Below are 17,605 nucleotides of genomic sequence, written 5' to 3'. Positions count from 1 at the left end.
ATTTTCATTTTCTAATGCTCTGTCCATGTAGCTTAGGCTTGAAAATGTCTTAATTTCTATCTTATAGTCATCCTTTTAAAATATTTGGCAGGTACACCAGAGGTTACACTAAACTAAGTACTGGATTGTGCTAAAATTCAGAAACCAGCCACGTGCAAATGAGCCAAAACATTTAAAAATTATACCTTATAAATACAAAGGAAATACAGCTCAGGACTTTTTAAAAAATAAAATTAGTTATAAAGCATAACCATCAGTTAACGTGATTCCTTTAATATCCTAAATTAAGTCTTTTGCAATATCTTGCCAAGTTGCATCTCCCTTATAAAAGAGGACCAACTGAGTATCTCTGTTTATAAATTATAGTAGATTTAAGCAGATGCAGATTCTTACCTCTCTACTTCAGAAACGAGTGATGACTTACTTTAAAGCTATAAATGCTACTTTTAAATGCATATTACAGATTAAGATTTGTTTCATACCTTATCAAGCAGTAGTTCATTTGAGCAACCATTTACAGTGTGTAATTAACCAAACATTCGACTGTGTATAGCATTTCCCACTTTGTACAGAAACAATGCATATTATTATTGAGATAATGTTAAATGATACATTTTTATATTAAACCTGTGAAATCTCATTTAGATAATATATAATCTAATTAGATTATATATTACCTAAATATAAAATTGGAGACAGAGTGTATAATGATTAAGAACACAGGTTTTATCATCAGAGAGATTGGATTTGAATTTAATCTGCCACTTTTTAGCTCTGTAACCTGGAGCAACTATGTCTTCATTTATATGAGAAGAGGAAAATATTACTACTAATGTTGTTACTATAGAAATTAAATGCTATATTTTATATTGAGCAGTTAGATATGCAGTTGACAACCCTTTAAATATGCAGTTGACAACCATTTAAATGAATAATACTTTTGGGAGAAACAATCCATTATTCTATCTTCTTATTAGTAGATAAAAATGGTGTAGACTTTTGTATACAAGTTAATTGGATTTAAGAGTTTAAAAAATGTAAATGACTAAGGAAACAAAATAATATAATACAAATATGCTGCTGCTATGATAGAAACACGGTCATACTTTTTTTCTGTGTGAACTTCCTCCAAACCAGTAATCTCTCAGACCTGCATTTTCCATTTCAACAAAAAGCCACAGAGATTCACATAGTTACACTTCTATTCTCCTTTGGAAATCTGCATTGGTAAATAAGCCAGGCTAATGTAAAAATGTCACATAATAACAAAAACAGCTCTTCCTGGCAACGTGGTAATATACTGAATGCTGAAAATGAAGAGGGGGTGGAAGGATGATAAAGTACATTTAGTAAAAAGTAAACAAGTGGGATTATAGGTACAGATTATGAATGCACTATTTGTACTCTTACATATTTTCTATGTTTGAAATTATTCCAAATAAAATATAATTAAATATAAAAGAAAAACTAAACCCTTATTTAGGTAAGCTAAAAGTGAATGAATTTACCTCCAATAAATATTCACTTTAAAAAAACTTCTGATGGTATATCTGAAAGACAGTAAACAAGCACAGAAGGAAAGCTGGAGATGCAATAAGTAATGCTGAGCAAAGAAAGTGGTAAGCATGTGGGTAAATCTAAATACGCACGGTCTGTGTGAAACAACAAAATATCTAATTGGGGGAGAAAGAAAATATAGAATTAAAATATAGGACAATGATAGGTAAGATTAGACAGATGATGATTTGATTTTTAAAATTCTAAGGTCCACATGTGATACAAATAGGAGTAGAAATAGTGATTAACACAGACTTTAAGGTAAATATACCTGTTAAAGTTGAACGGTAACTACTAAAACAATAGAGGGGAAAAATTAAATCTGAAAAAAAAAATAAAAACAATGTGAATGATGCATTAAAGGTGAAGTAGTGAAACAAAGGAGAAATATACAAAACAAGAAATAAAATGGTAATGAATCCAAATATAAGAAGTAATACTAACAAATATAAATGGGTTAAATTTACCATTAAAGGGTGAACTAAATTAAGAAAAAAACAAAGGACTGCACTGTTTACAAGGGTCACACCTAAACATAAGGTCATGAGAAAACCAATAGACAAAGGATAGAAAATTAGGTAAGGTATATATTAGCCAAGAGAAAGCTGGTAAATCTATATCGATATGACAGAGTCTTCTTAAAGGCATAAACCCCTGAATAGTATAGAAAAGATCACAAAACAATGATAACGACTCAATTTACAGAAATTATTCTAAACTTTGATGTCTCTAATAACTTGCCATCACAATATATAAAGAAATATTATAGGTATATGAGAAATCAACAATTACATCATTTCAAGAATAAACATTATTCTCAGATACACATGAAACTTCAAACAAAACTTGACCATGTCCAAGACCATATAGGAAATGTCAGAAAATTTCAAGAAATTATCATGCAGAACCTTTTCTCCGACCACAATGCAATTAAATTAGAAATCAGAAAAAAAAATCAGTAATTCAAAAAAAAGTTATATATTTGAAAATACCTAAGGCATATTTAAAACATACCAGAAATCAGTAAACACTGAAAATAAATTAATTAAACCGCTAACTTAAGATATTAGTGAAAGAATAATAAAATAAACCCAAGAAGAGGAAAGGAAAATTATTATTTTAAAAATAACAATTAATGAAATAGTAATCAAATTCAAAATATCAACAAGTCAAAAGGCTAATTCTTATTTAATATATGTATATTTAACCTACCCTTATAATTAAAGTTTTAATCATTTTTACTTGAATATATATCCATAGATATTTGTAATATTTTTTCATTTTTAATTTTACACAAAACTTTGTGATATTCACTTAATTTTACCTCAATTTTTTATCATTTTCAATGTTATTTTTTAAGACCTATTTGATTGATATATATAGTTTAATCCTTCTAACTCTTGTACAATAGTCTATAGACTAAATTTTATTCATCCATCCCTCTTTTTCTATGTACTAACAACATTTCAGTGTACATCCCAGGATACTTATGTACCTATGTTTTAGAGGGACCCTGAAGGGAAATTACAAGTTTTTTGGAAAAGGGGGAATACCAACACCCCTAAATGTTAGCAAATTAATTATTTAAGTGGTATTCCTCAAGAAAATCTGAACAAGTATCCTTTCTCTCTGTCTCTCTCTCTCTCTCTCTCTCTCTCTCACACACACACACACACACACACACACACACACACACACTCTGGACTGCTTCTTAGTGTCCCTATAAAAGGAAGATCTGAGACATATACAAGGTTTTAGGTTTTATTCAAATGGAAAAATCCCTTTCATAAGTCACCTGAACCATACCTCTTAAAAAAACTCTAAAGCTTAAATAAGACAATATTATACAGCTGTGCTCCACTTTACTTGAATTTTAGAAACTTTCATTTCCAAAAGGCTGCTACGACATAGTATGAGTGTGTACATGTTGACTGGTGTGTACATGAATAATCTGCTACGTGCAGGTTATTCAAATATGGTGAAATATGTGGACCCATTGCCTTAGCAAACATCCTGATAAGTGCAAGGTGACAGAGGTGGTGTTCAGATATCATTTCATACTTGCCTATATTACAAAGTTTATTCTACTTTGCTGCCAAATTGTAACACCAGCATTTCTTGTAAGGGGAACACATGAGCCTTAGGTATGATGATGATAAAATTTGTTTGACAAATCAGGATATTTTTTAGAGTAAAATGGATCTCAAGAATAAACCAGGACCTATCCTTTGTCAACCTGTGTCAAATAGATACTCTACTGGTTTTAATAGTGGAAATGTATCATGACTTGTCATGAAGTGGGTAGTCTTCAATCCCCAGCAGGTACTTCTGCACAGCTAGAGGAATTGCTGGCTCCTTTTCTGTACATCCTTATTGTTAAGAAAGTGACGTTTGTCAAAGCAAGAAACTGCTGCCATAGAAGGTGCCCTACGCAAAATATGAAACAAATTGTTATATTTGGCTAAGAACCAGAAGGAGGATGAAAATCAATAGAATGTTTTTTTTCCTTAACTTCTCATCCACATTTTGCATCACATTTCATACTGGCCCGCAGTTGCTCACCACCAGTATGAAACAGGCTGTTTTCTTTTGTTCTGAAACTTCATGTGGCTGATAGAATTTTAAATGAGCTTTAACACAGAGTTGCTCACCCCCTGCCATTCTGTACTAGATTTAATCCACTATTTGGGCTCCCTCTTAATAAGTTAGCCTTCATTTTCCCCCTTTCCCTGGTAAATTATTTTCAGTAATAGAAAAAGTGAGCATGTATTAAAAAATCATTGCCTTCTGGGACATATTCAAGTACTGAAGGGTGCTCAGGTAAAACTGAGATCCTACTAGGCACAGATGGGTACCCATCGATATCTTGGCATTTTATTTCAATTTTTTACTGTCTTTAAATATGGTCCACAGCATGAGAGTTTGCATATTCCAGTTTATGGTTTTTCTAGAAAATTGAGATTATGCCAAACTAATAAAAAATAATCCATTTAAATAAGTTCGGTGAGCAGTCTTCTTCTTTAAGTCAACATAGAACCATAATTCTTTCCCCAGATTCCTTATTTAAAGTATCTCTACCAAAAAGACAGACAGATTTCAAATAAATGTCTGACACTGGAAAATGCCAAATATTTTTCTTGTGGATTAATACCCTAGCTAGGCACCAATATGTTAAAGTATACTATAGTTTTTATGCCAAATCTCATTCACATATTGTTTAGGAATAGATTCAGTATTTTACTACAAAGACTTTAAACTATCAAGTCCAACTGAGTTCTGACATCACACATCTCTAGAGATTCTTACTGCAGGATAAAGTTGTTCACCTAAAAAGCATAGTCTGTCCCAAGCAGACGCATACCATAAAGAAAAAAAAAATTAAAAACATGAATTTTTTTGTTTTTAATTCTCTCATAGTATAATGCATGAATTCATGATTATTGCAGTAATCAGCCAAACTAATAAAATGAGGGATATTTTTGTTATGACAATAGTTGCAATGCTGCTCATTTTTAGGTACCCGCTACTAGATTCTCATGTTTTATTTGAACCACGTGGTGTATTTACCAGCTCTGTGATCTTGGGAAAATCACCAAGTGCAAGGAGTTACTCTCTCATCTTTGCTGCCAATCCATCCAGCAAAGAGGAAAAAAAAAAAAAAACATAAGATTTTGTAAGCAAAACTCCTGTAAAAACTGAAAGTGAGAAAAGAAGGGATTTTTAAGCCTGAAAAGACAAAATATTTGTGATTATTAATAGTGTAATCTTGAGCCTTTGATTAAGAGTGGCTTGTTTTAGTTGGAAGCCATCTTCAAGATCTTTCAGGTTATATGCAATTTGAAAATGTCTTAGATAAAACTGCTGCCTAACTTGTCACCTAGTTTTCTTCCAATGCACAGAACTAGGAGCCTTTCAACAAATGGATTGTGCATACCATCTGTCCATTTTGTGTTGCATAGTAAATTTTGTACTAAAAATGTCTATTTCTTTCCACACCAGAACACAAGAAATTCGCTATCTTTCATCTGATGTATGGCTTAATTTAGTCTTTAATATAAATTGTTGATGGATACAGTTGTATAAAATGTAATTATATACAAACTATTTAATTTAAAACTCACAAAATCTGTCGTTCTATTAATGAGGGACTGCATATAATTCTGAGGTGGAAATTCAACCCAATTTTTGGGATGTCTTTTTCTATTTGCAATTTCAACTCTTTATGTAACATAACTGCAAACTCTAAATTTCAGTAGATATCTTTCAGATGAATATAATATGTGAATATATGCATATTTCATATCATTTTTGCATATAAATGCATATAAGTTGCTTTAAAATTTTAAAAGATAAAACATTCCAGAAAGGTATATTTTTATATGTAGCCATTTATAATTTGGTCAACAGGGAAATGTAAATCTGAAAATAACCATGAAAAAGTTAAGGAAAAACTTACTTAATGCTATTTTTATCCTAATCTAATCTAAATATATAAGGCTACAGAAAAGGGAGTCCAAGACCAGAATATAACAGATTTAAAGGTTATGAGTACACAGGATAATACAATGCATGAGGGCAGAGATTCATATGAACTCAAGTTATTAACTACCTACTATGTTCCAGTTGCCCTTATATATCATTTAACTCTGAACTAGGTATTTTTTCCAATGGAAGAAACTAGAGATTGGAGAAGTTACATAATTTCTCAAAGTAATACTACTTTTTTTTTTTTTAGGAATTTAGGCATTTATTTATTAACTTATTTAGTTTGCTTACATTAAAAAAAAAAACCTCTCAAACATTTAATAAATCACATCCTCCAGGAACAAATCTGATTCATGACCTCAGGACAAAAATCAAATATACCCAGTACCAGGAAAATGCACTGTATGCAATAGGTCATCAATTAATGCTTATTGAATTAATTAAAAACTAATTTGAAGGAAACAGATCCTGTCAAATATTTATACTTCTTAAATATTTTATCAAGTCTTATTGTGCATAAGCCAAAGAAGATTTGAATATTAAAAAGTTGTTTTTCTTGTAGGGATTGATACACAAAATATTATGCAATAAACCACATTTTAATATATTAGAGACTACAGTTACAGTTTTTCTTTAAACATTATTTTGACATTAAAGATATAGCTTAATATTTTATTCTTGGGATATAATACAGTTAGTGTTTGTAAGTGCTAAAATGTCATTCCTAGAATTATGACAAATAATTTATTATACACAAGGCTTTACTTTAGAGTGAATGGATGTTGGCTATCATCCTAATGTATGCCTCCCCAAAAGAGTGGTTCACTACCTCTCAAGAGATATAAAATAAAATTCAATCTTGATGAATTCAGATTACTTGCTTGGCAAGAATTGTATCACTCCTTATAAATTAAAATAGACATTAAAAATTCTGGATATAACTGCTTTCTCACTGAACAACTAAGCTTTGAATCAGCGTAACACTACTTCCTGAGAAGAGAACTGATGATGCCATAATAGGAAGTCACTGAGCTGTAGTGCTGAAAGGGAGACAGACAGCTGGGAACAATATTGCATTCTTAAAATTTTAATTGAGGAACACAATGCCCACACGAATGCTATGTTGAGATTCCTTTCAGAGTTTTCTCTACCTTTGTTTTTAATTCTCCTAAATTCATTTCTCCCCATTTGTAAATTCTCCTTTTGCTCTCCTCCTATATTTCCCCCGAACCTATATTTTCTGTGTCCATTTACAGACTCTACCTAATAATTTTGGGCTCTAGGGGGTCTTCTCTTTTCCAAACATCTCCAAGCTCTAGGATGCATTTTGGGTAATATTTTGGACTAAATTTATACATAAAAAACTACGTGAGTTCCAAAGTTCAAGGTGCGCCATATCTGTTTTATTCTCTGCATATTCATATCAAAATTTTACACTGCAAATTTCTCAAAACTATAATTTCAACAGCCTACATGTCTGGACTTATAAGATGGCAATTGTAATTAAGTTCATTCCAACACTTTTCTCTAAGTCATTTCATACACTGCTATGAATTTACAATAGGAAGGTACTTCAACATCTTCCTTTAGCATCTTGATAGGAAAAAGTTAATCATACATAAAAACTGTGCTTTTTAAAATGTTTTTTAAAAAACATTTTTGTGAACATACCCATACTCAAGGTGAGCATCTGGTCAACACAGTAAATCAGTTAGGTAGATATGTTTAGAAACGGTAGCAAAACAATTTATACTGTATGGCTTTCAGCCTAGTAGGGCCAAACACTGTGTTCAATGACCCTGGGGAAATCAGGCTCTTTATGGGTCATGAATGTTAATTTGAAGCCTCTGGGACAGTGACAAGAAGTTCACAGTGATGCCAAGGTCATACCTCTAGCTGAATGGGTAAACCCCTCTCATCAGTGGAGGAGGAATTGTTCATTTGGAGCCTGTGCTCTGGCTTGGGGACCAAGAGACAGGCAGCACTACCACTGCTACATTTACAGAGCACGCAGTTCTGTATGTTCAAGTCCTGTCAATTCCTTTCTTAAATAGCCCACTGGCCCTCATTATAATTATAAAATTCAAATCCCCTTCCAATGCCTCCTTGTCTGACCTCCCCCGGTACCTCTCTCCTCTGGACTCACTCACGTCCCAAGCATGCTAGGTTTCTAAGTTGATCTTTACTAATTTTTAAAGACACTTTTATAGAAAAGGTTTTCACATGTACAGGTGTCTACATTTGTCCAACTCAAATAATATAATTTTAATGAATTTTCTAGAATTTCTTGAATATCAGTGAAACATTACAACACAGGAGAATTTAATCATTGACCAATAAAAGAGAAATGCAAAACTAAAGCTTCTTTTCAGCAAATAAGTGGACCAATTTTCAATAAAGAACTCAAATGAAAAACTAATTTATGTCATTAAAAAAGAACTACAGTGTAGAGTCAAAGCTTAAAATGTTGGAAATAAATTTTCTTCTTTTGTGCCAACCTTTAAAGAAATACTCATGAACTCTTCCAGAACACAAAAGCTTCAGCAACTAGCATTCTTATATACTTTCATTTTCCAAAGTAATATGTATACGAAGGAGAATTTCTTTAAATATTGTCCATAAATAGAAATCAAATAAACCAATATGAAATTAGCGTGTATGTTTCCTTTACCATTATTTTTTTAATTTATTTTAAACAAAGATGTGAAAAATAAAGAGTAGGTTGTATGTTTTATGCCTAGGATTTCCTACCCTGATTTTCTGAAAGAAGCAGAAATCACTATTCTCTTGATATTTCACAAATTTCCCTTGCTCTTCAGAAAATTTAGAAAAAAATAAGGCAATTTTAAGTGGAGGGATGTTTTCAGGGCAGTAACAAATCTGTGATCAGCATCTGGGTAAGAAGCAAAATGCCTTCTGTTAAGTGGAAAGAAAATAGTAAACCATAACATTCTACAAAACTGGGAACCAAGTATTAAACTTCCTGAATTAAACTACTTTTCTTTCTCATTCCAAGCTAACAGAAGTATCATAATGTGCCCAACTCCTCCAAAGTCAAGGGTGAAAAACAAAATGAGCACACCTAAAAGTTGGGCAACAACTGAGTATCTTAAGCTTGATCTGGAAGAAAACAAGTTTGGTAGCTTTCTGAACTAAATGTAACTGGAAATATACTATTTGTATATGCTAACAAGTAAAACAGAAAGAAAATTCTAATGTGTCTTCTTAGGTAAAAATTCAGAAATTTACAATCTAAAGGAATGCCTGAAACTTTGATGTTCAGAGGATTTTGGTGCTCCAAATACCTGTTGTATTTGCCCTCATAGAAAGAATTTCAATTCGCAAGGCACACCACAGAAGTCTGATTATTTTTTTCACATTAAGTATGATATTGTGTTTGCTGGAAGTAAGTGGTGTTGACACTGTTAGTACTAAGCCTTTTGGAGTTTACCCCAAACTGTATCATGAGAAGTCAAACCATCTCATCCTTAGAGCTGTGCTTCCCTTTAATAGTACAATTCTTCATTAAAAAGTGAAGCATAAATTAGACCAGTATGAATAGAAATTAGTAAAAACTAGAAGTGAAATTAGCAGCAATTTTAGAAGTTGTTGAACATTGCATTATCTTTATAATTTCCTCTAATTACCTTAATTAATTGTACTATTGTGACTTTCTAAAGCATTCTTACAAATTAAAATGAAGATCAACAAGGCCATTTCCAAAGATTTGTTTTGAGAGAACATTTTTATCTTATAGGGATTATCCATATTTTAATATCTCTTTTTCTTTTGAGTTAAATTACAGTTGACTCAAACAATGCAGGGGTTAGGGGTGCTGACCCTCCACACGGTTGAAAATGCATGAATAACTTACAGGCAATCCTCCCTATACGTAGTTCCTTCATATCTGTGGTTATACATCTGAGATTCAACCAACTGTGAATTTTGTAGAACTGTAGTATTTACTTAAAAAAAAAAAATCCATGTATAAGTGAACCCACAGAGTTCAAACCCGTATTGTTCAAGGCTCAACTGTACTTCAAATTTTTTGAAAATATGAAATACAGCTCCTGTGTGAAATAAACATTTTCATTTTGAGGTATTCATAGGGTATCCTCATTCATCTATGATACCATACACTTGTCTTAATTTCCTCTAATTACCTCTGATGTCAGAGGCAGCAATATGTTTAGAAGTAGCATTGTTTACTTCTTTCTTTTTTACTATTTAATTTCCAGATCCACAAAAAGGTATTTTAAGATTACCTCTGTGGAAATACTTGCTTTTCATCTATTTTAAAATATAAGTCCAACTTAAGTATGATTTGGATAAGCAGTTATTTTGAGGTGAAACTTTTACTAAGAAAAATGAATAGTATCATAGATTAATGAGGCTATCCTATGAGTAATTAAAAATAAAAATATTCACTTCAAATGGGATCTGTTTCAGTTTTTTAAAAAATATTAAGTAATTGATCTCATAAGACAAATGTGTTAAAAGTGACGATCCCTGAAAATAGTACTTTTAATACTGTAAAATAATCTCATTTACATAAGAACATTTTTTAAAAATTCTATGCATACAATTAATAACAATGCATAACCACAATGTATTCAGTAACAATGGATAAAGTAACAAACCAATGCAGATAAAAATGTTATGCTAAACTCATTATCCATGGTTTTGACACACTTCGTGTATTAGAATAATTATCTGAATAATGTCAATTATCAAAACACCTCATGACCAGCACCTTAAAAACTAGTCATTTCCAGCATATGTATAATGCTCATATATGTAGTTTGTCTTAAACATACCATTAATAATTTTTGTGTTATTTTTTCCTAGAGATTTTTGTCTTTTATTCAAAAATCACTATGATAATTATCTGTTTAAAACTATTAAATTTTCATTTAATTTCTGATGTAGCTTTGATGCAGGAAAATATATGTTTTAAACAACAAAAAATATATTTTAAAAAGGTCAAATCTTAAAACAATCTATGTAGTATAAGTCTAAAGATTAAAATAGCAGTAAATATTATAAATGAATACCTGCTATGTTCCAAGCACAAAGCTAGATTCTTACATATACTTTCTTTAATATTAATAATATTCCTTTACGGTATAAGTTATCTATTATGTATGTGAAAATTTAGACTTTGAAAAGTCGGTAACTTGTCAAAAGTCACAGAGTTAATACAATATCAGTCTAGAATTTGAACTTGAACCTTGTTTTGTCTGCAGAAAAGAAAATAAAGGAAGGGTAAGTGAACAGCTAGATGAATCAACGGATCAATAAGTAAGTCAGCAGCTTTCATTTACTGAGTGCTAAGTATGTGAGATATCATTCCATCATCAATAAAATTTTGTAAAATGTTTTATTTCCATGTTACAAATGAGGAAATTAAGGCTAAAGATAATGCAAAACATACATCACTGCTTTCTAGGTGAAACAGCTATAACTGGAAGGTCTAGAATTTGAACCAACATTTGACTATCCAGGATTCCCCATTTAAAAGCACTCACCATTTCCACTATCACATACCATTTCCTCTTCAAACAACAATTTCAAATATTAATAAAATCAGAACAAAGTTGAATGTAACCTGAAAATGCAATTTAAATTATTCAAGAACAATCTGAAGATTCAGGTATAAGAAAACATAATAGTCCTGAAATTACAAATATTATTAATCCAGTATTGATCTGTAAAAAAAGTATGATATATTATTTAAATGCTGAAAAAAATTAAAGTAACAACAATAACAATAAAAGAACAATGGAGAAAACAAGCTTGTTTTTATTTTTTCCTCATTATTTTCAACATGGGATTTTTTTTTTGTTTCCTCACAAACCATGTATCTATTTAGATTTAAGCCAGTGATTTATACCTCCTTAGGTTACGTGAAATATTTTTAAAAAGAAGCATGGGAACTCCTCTATTTTTTGGCTATGCCATCAAATAAAACAATGCCTTACATATTTGACTAAAATTTCAAAAGCTGCCAAATTTTGTTTCTTCTGTTAGCAGCTGTATCAACTACATACATTCAACACTCAAAAGGAGTCATCTTGAAAAGTACTGTGTGTCTCATGATTCAATTATGGATCATTTTGTTGCAGATTTAGAAACACTAGTTTCCAAAGCCTGAATTAGGGATACCTATATAGAGAGGAAATTATTGGCTTCCCAAAAATCTGCAAAAATTTTGCAGATCAAGTCTATCCATGATACACTTCTTAAAAAGCAGATGGGATTTTAGGCTCTCTCCAAAGTATTTTTTATAGATAACTGTTATGTTGAGTTTATATAACTGTTCACACAAAATAAATAGTGGCTGCTTCCTTAACCACCTTCATTCGAAGAGTCCCTTTCCCCTCCTAAAACAAAACAAAACAAAACCAAAACCCAAGAATTTTCAGTTCCTACTGGTACCATCATAGGAATACCGAGCTATAGAATTTCTTATACTTTCTGCTTTCAAGGTAACAATCTGGTTTCATCTGTCATTATGACTTTAGTCCAGCTCTTGATTACAGGGATTTAGGACTTGTTATGAGATCCCTGTACTGTGGTAAAAATCCAATTTTTATTGCTGCTTATTGAAGTGCAATATACATATAACACAATTTTCTTCTTTTCAATGTTCAGTTTGATGAATACTGATATATGTTTACAGTAACAACCACTTCAGTGGAGACACAGAGCATGTCCTTCACCCTAAAAAGTTCCCTGTTCCCCCCTGTAATCAATCCTCATCCCAATTCCACACCCAGTCCCTGGCCACTACAATCAGATTTCTCTTCCTAGAATTGTGCTTATTACAGAAAATCATACAGATGGCATCATATACTACATAGTCTTCTCTGCTTTCTCTCACTTAATGTAATGCTTTGAAGATTTATATATGTTGTTACATATATACTTATGATTTATTCTTTTTATTAATGAGTAGTGTTCTATTTGTTTATCCATTTACCAATGGATGGACATCTGGGTTATTTCCAATTTTGGGCTATAGGAATAAAGCTGCTAGAAACATTTGCAAACAGGTTTTTGTATGAACACGTTTTCATTTCTCTTGAGTAAATACCTAGGCGTGAGCTGAGTCATATGATAAATATATGTTTAAAAGAAACTTCTCTATTGTTTTTCAAAGTAGCTACAATATTTTGCATTCCCACCAACAATGCATGAGGGTTTACATTTCTTTACATCCTCAACAGCCCTGTGTCTTGTGTGATTTTTTATTTTAGCCATTCTAGTAACCATATAGTAGCATCTTATTGTGGTTTTTGTTTGTATTTTTCCCAATGACTAATGATTTCAAGCAAATTTCAGTGCTTATTTGCCATTGATATATATTTTGGGGAGGTCTCACTTTGAGTCTATTTCTTTTTTTTTTTTTTTTTTTTTTGTGGTACGCGGGCCTCTCACTGTTGTGGCCTCTCCCGTTGCAGAGCACAGGCTCCGGACGCACAGGCTCAGCGGCCATGGCTCACGGGCCCAGCTGCGGGATCTTCCCAGACCGGGGCACGAACCAGTGTCCCCTGCATCGGCAGGCGGACTCTCAACCACTGCGCCACCAGGGAAGCCCGGCAGGCGGATTCTTAACCACTGTGCCACCAGGGAAGTCCCGCGTCTATTTCTTTCAATTACTGACATTTCTAACAACTACCATGTTTGGTAAATTGTCTTTGTGTAGGGGTTTGAGGATTCTCTTGGGAAAATGCATTTTAAAAAACCAGGAACTCATGGATTACAAGTCTGACTTCATAGTGTGACCTTATTAAACAGAAAATAATTTTCATTGACATTTCTGAGTCACTGGTGCACTGATGGCACTACCTGGACACCTGCCTGGTGTTAAATACAACAGTAGGAATTGAAAAAGCTCTTCTTTGTACTTTTGCGTGGAATATAACATACTGAGGACTCCAGCACATCAGTGGCTATGTCCACTGGTATTTACCTAGAGAGTTGGGAGCTGTCATGATTCAGAGAGGGCACAGCGTCCAGCATCACGAGCAGAAATAAAACTACTGCCTGGTGAGCACTGCAGATATTTGACGGGGAGAGCCAGTGCAGGAAAGGAGTGAGGAAGTGGTGGGCCTACATAGTGGTCTACAAAACTGCTACTTAATGCTTGCAGTGCCTCATAAAGACCCCAGGAAAGACATGATAGGGTACTTCATGGGTAACTGGAGGTGCTAGTGTTCCCTGGTTTTACTTCTGCTGATTAAAATATGTGTCTAGATTAATCTCCTGGGGCTGCCATAACAAAGTGTTGTACCAAACAGGGGTACCTTAAACATCAGAAATACTCCACAGTTTTAGAAGGAAGAAGTCCCAAATCAAGGTATTCAAGGGTTAGTTCATTCTAAAAGCTGTGAGGGAAAATCTGTTCCATGCCTCTTCCCTGGCTTCTGGTAACCTCAAGCATTCCTCGGCTTGGAGACAAGGTTCTCCGTGTGTCTTCGCATCATCTTCTCTCTGTGCATGCGTGTCACTATGTCTAAATTTTTTTGAAAGGACACGGTTATATTGGATTAAGACCCACCCTACCGACCTCCTCCTAACTTGATCATCTGCAAAGACATTATTTCCAAACAAGATCACATTTACAGTACTGGGGGTTAGGACTTTAACATCTTTTGGGGAACAATTCAGCCCATTACATCGTCAACCTATTAACTGTGTACTTTTAGGTTTCTGTTTTTCGCTTTTAAAATTAAAAAAATAAAGTGTCTTAAAATTATAGGAGGCAATAAAAGTCTCCTCAAAGTGCTGAGAAAAAATATCCATCAATCTTGAATTATTTTTTCCAGCTTTATTGAAATATAATTGACATATAACATGTGTAAGTTTAAGGTGTACACTGTGATGATCTGATACTTATATATTGTAAAATAATTACCACTATAGCATTAGCTAACATCTCTATCACATCACAGAATTATCATTTCTTTTTGTTGTTCAAACATTGCAGTTCTATTTTTTAAAAATAAAGCTGCATATTTTATTTTTCTTTTGTAACATTTAATAATTCATGACTAACTTTTGGATTTACGGAGATCCTAGCTTAGAACAATTATTCTGAGAACCCATTTTGTAGTGTCTTCACAGTAAGCTTTGATTAAAGGAAATTAACTGTCATCTTAATGTTTACTGAGGAATCTAAAGTAGAAAGTAGTCACAGAAAAGAACACTCCTTTTAATATACAGCATTTTTAATCAAAATTACCAAGAATTAATCTAATTTCTACTACTCCAATTTCCCAAAAATGAAGGAAAGCATTTTTCACAGACGATGATCTCCTATGATCTCTTCATCTACAACCCCCTCATTTATCACTCATGACATTTTCATGTATAGTGAATCTGTTTTTTTTTCCCCCAACTATGGTGACACAGCACAAGATCAAATCACTTCTCTTGAAGCCTTATGTGTATTCTCAGGAGGTGAACGATATTAGACTGGGAGTCAAATATTGCTGTTGTCTTTTGTATGTAAATTTCTTAAAGGAATGCGAAGCGATCTTTAATTTCAAAGGGTTGCTATAAAATGATCAAATATATGAATATTTTTTATTTGTTGCTAGTTTTTTTCTTTATACTATTCTAAAAAAGAAGTAAATGCTTAACATGCTATTTTCCCACTTTCAATCATTTCAGAGGAGTGAAATGTCAACTCTAAGTTTAGGGGAACTGTAAAAACCTAGAATACCTTTATTTTTATATATTCTGAGCATTTCTGGATGTATCAGTTATCCCTAAGGTATTATAAATCTCAGGCATACTTCCTATGTTCCAAACTTAGCATACATACATGAGACAACTTCATCCTCTTAACCAGTGAATAGCGGAGAACTGATTTCTGAATTTGTAGCCTACTTTTTATCACTCCTCCCATGCATTATCCAAAGTTCCCTTGCTCTTTCAGAAGTCCGGCTTTCTCAATCATCCCTGAAGCAAGAAAATTTCCATTTGACTCAAATTTATCAAGGATCTCTTGGTCAAACTCCATTATTCTTGTATTCCTAAATAATAATAACGGCCAATATTCTTGAGGATTTGGATATGCCAGAGACTTATATTTTTTACATATTGTTTAATTTTATTTATCTTATATATATTTTTAAAGTTCTAACATCTTCAAAACAATCCAGATGAGGAAAATGAGGCTCCGAGAATAACTAGCTTGTCCAAATCATACAGTGAGAAAGCAGAGGATGTGGGATTTGAACCCAGACATTAATCTTAAGAACCTGTTTGATCACTAAACTCGACCACCTTCAAGGAGCCTTGTGTCTGTATAATATCTAATGGCATATTGACATTCATGACTAAAGTCTAGTAAGGCTAGAGAAATGAAGTTAGTGCTGAAAGAGAAACTGCTTTAAGCCAACCCCTACTAAAGTCTGAGTCAGAGGAAAACCTACAAAGTATCTAGCTGCAGCAAATCAAGAAGCTGAGGCTAACAGAGAACAAGTTACTTGCCTTGCTGGACATCGCAATAAATCTGAGTCAAACTTTGTATTTTTCACTCCAGGGCTTTGTCCTCTACCTTACACTAATGTGTTTGATGATCTCTCATCTCAAAAGTAGCACATACTAAAAGATAAGGCTGAGCCTTAATCTTTTTATCCCCAAATGTTAACTTATTGCTGGACTTAGCTTGTTGCTGACAGGCTGAAATCTGAACTGAATTAAAGACACTATGTATACTGTTTGTGCTTTCTTCTAAGAGGTGGTGTCTTTTGACTTAGTTTCTTTAGTCACTGAGGTGAACATTATTCTAATTGGTATTAACTTCAGTAACTATGAACTCTCCCAAGTGACCAAAACGTGCAAAGGCATTAAGTACCACCTGTTCAAGTATTTATCTATTATATATTGATCCCTAGTACCCTGTGTTTCCAAGGTCTCATGCCATTTGAATTGAAAATATCGTAAATAATTTTATAAATTCACAAGAATCTAACCAAAGGTAAGAGAAAGATCTGTAAACAGATTACTTAGATTATAGTTATCAAGAATCAGTTAAATTTTAATACTGCTATATCTACACAAAATTCATAAAATTAGATTTCTAACCTTTACAATACATGCTACTGTATTTTCTACAGCAGCCAGTAAGATGTGTATACATTAATCTCCTGACAAATATTAGCTGTAATTCCTCCTATTTCATGTTACTTACATTTTACACCTTGTTTCTAAATATATTTTGTTGAATTTGAAATCCATTGCGATAAAGCAATAGGTTTATTTTATTTTTATAACAAACTAATTGTATCACCATCATTCATGTAGGTTTTCTTTCCTCTCCTTAGAAAGCTGTGATCTGACAAAATTTTAGACTGAGGTTTTAATAGAACCCCTCTAACAACTATTTCATAGCTAGTTACTTTTTCAATGTATACATCATGATAACAGTTGGAGTATAACAGGTCAAGAATGTGGCTTTTATAAGCAACACATATTTCTGTGCAGATGGTCTGCAAAGCAAAGATGATTTTTAAGAGAGAGAAAATATCCTAATAATTTATATATTTAA

The sequence above is a fragment of the Monodon monoceros genome, unplaced genomic scaffold (genome assembly GCF_005190385.1).
Source record: "Monodon monoceros isolate NGI ecotype Baffin Bay Population unplaced genomic scaffold, NGI_Narwhal_1 Super_Scaffold_11, whole genome shotgun sequence".
Lineage (NCBI taxonomy): Eukaryota > Metazoa > Chordata > Mammalia > Artiodactyla > Monodontidae > Monodon > Monodon monoceros.
Note: the sequence above shows the minus strand (reverse complement) of the source record.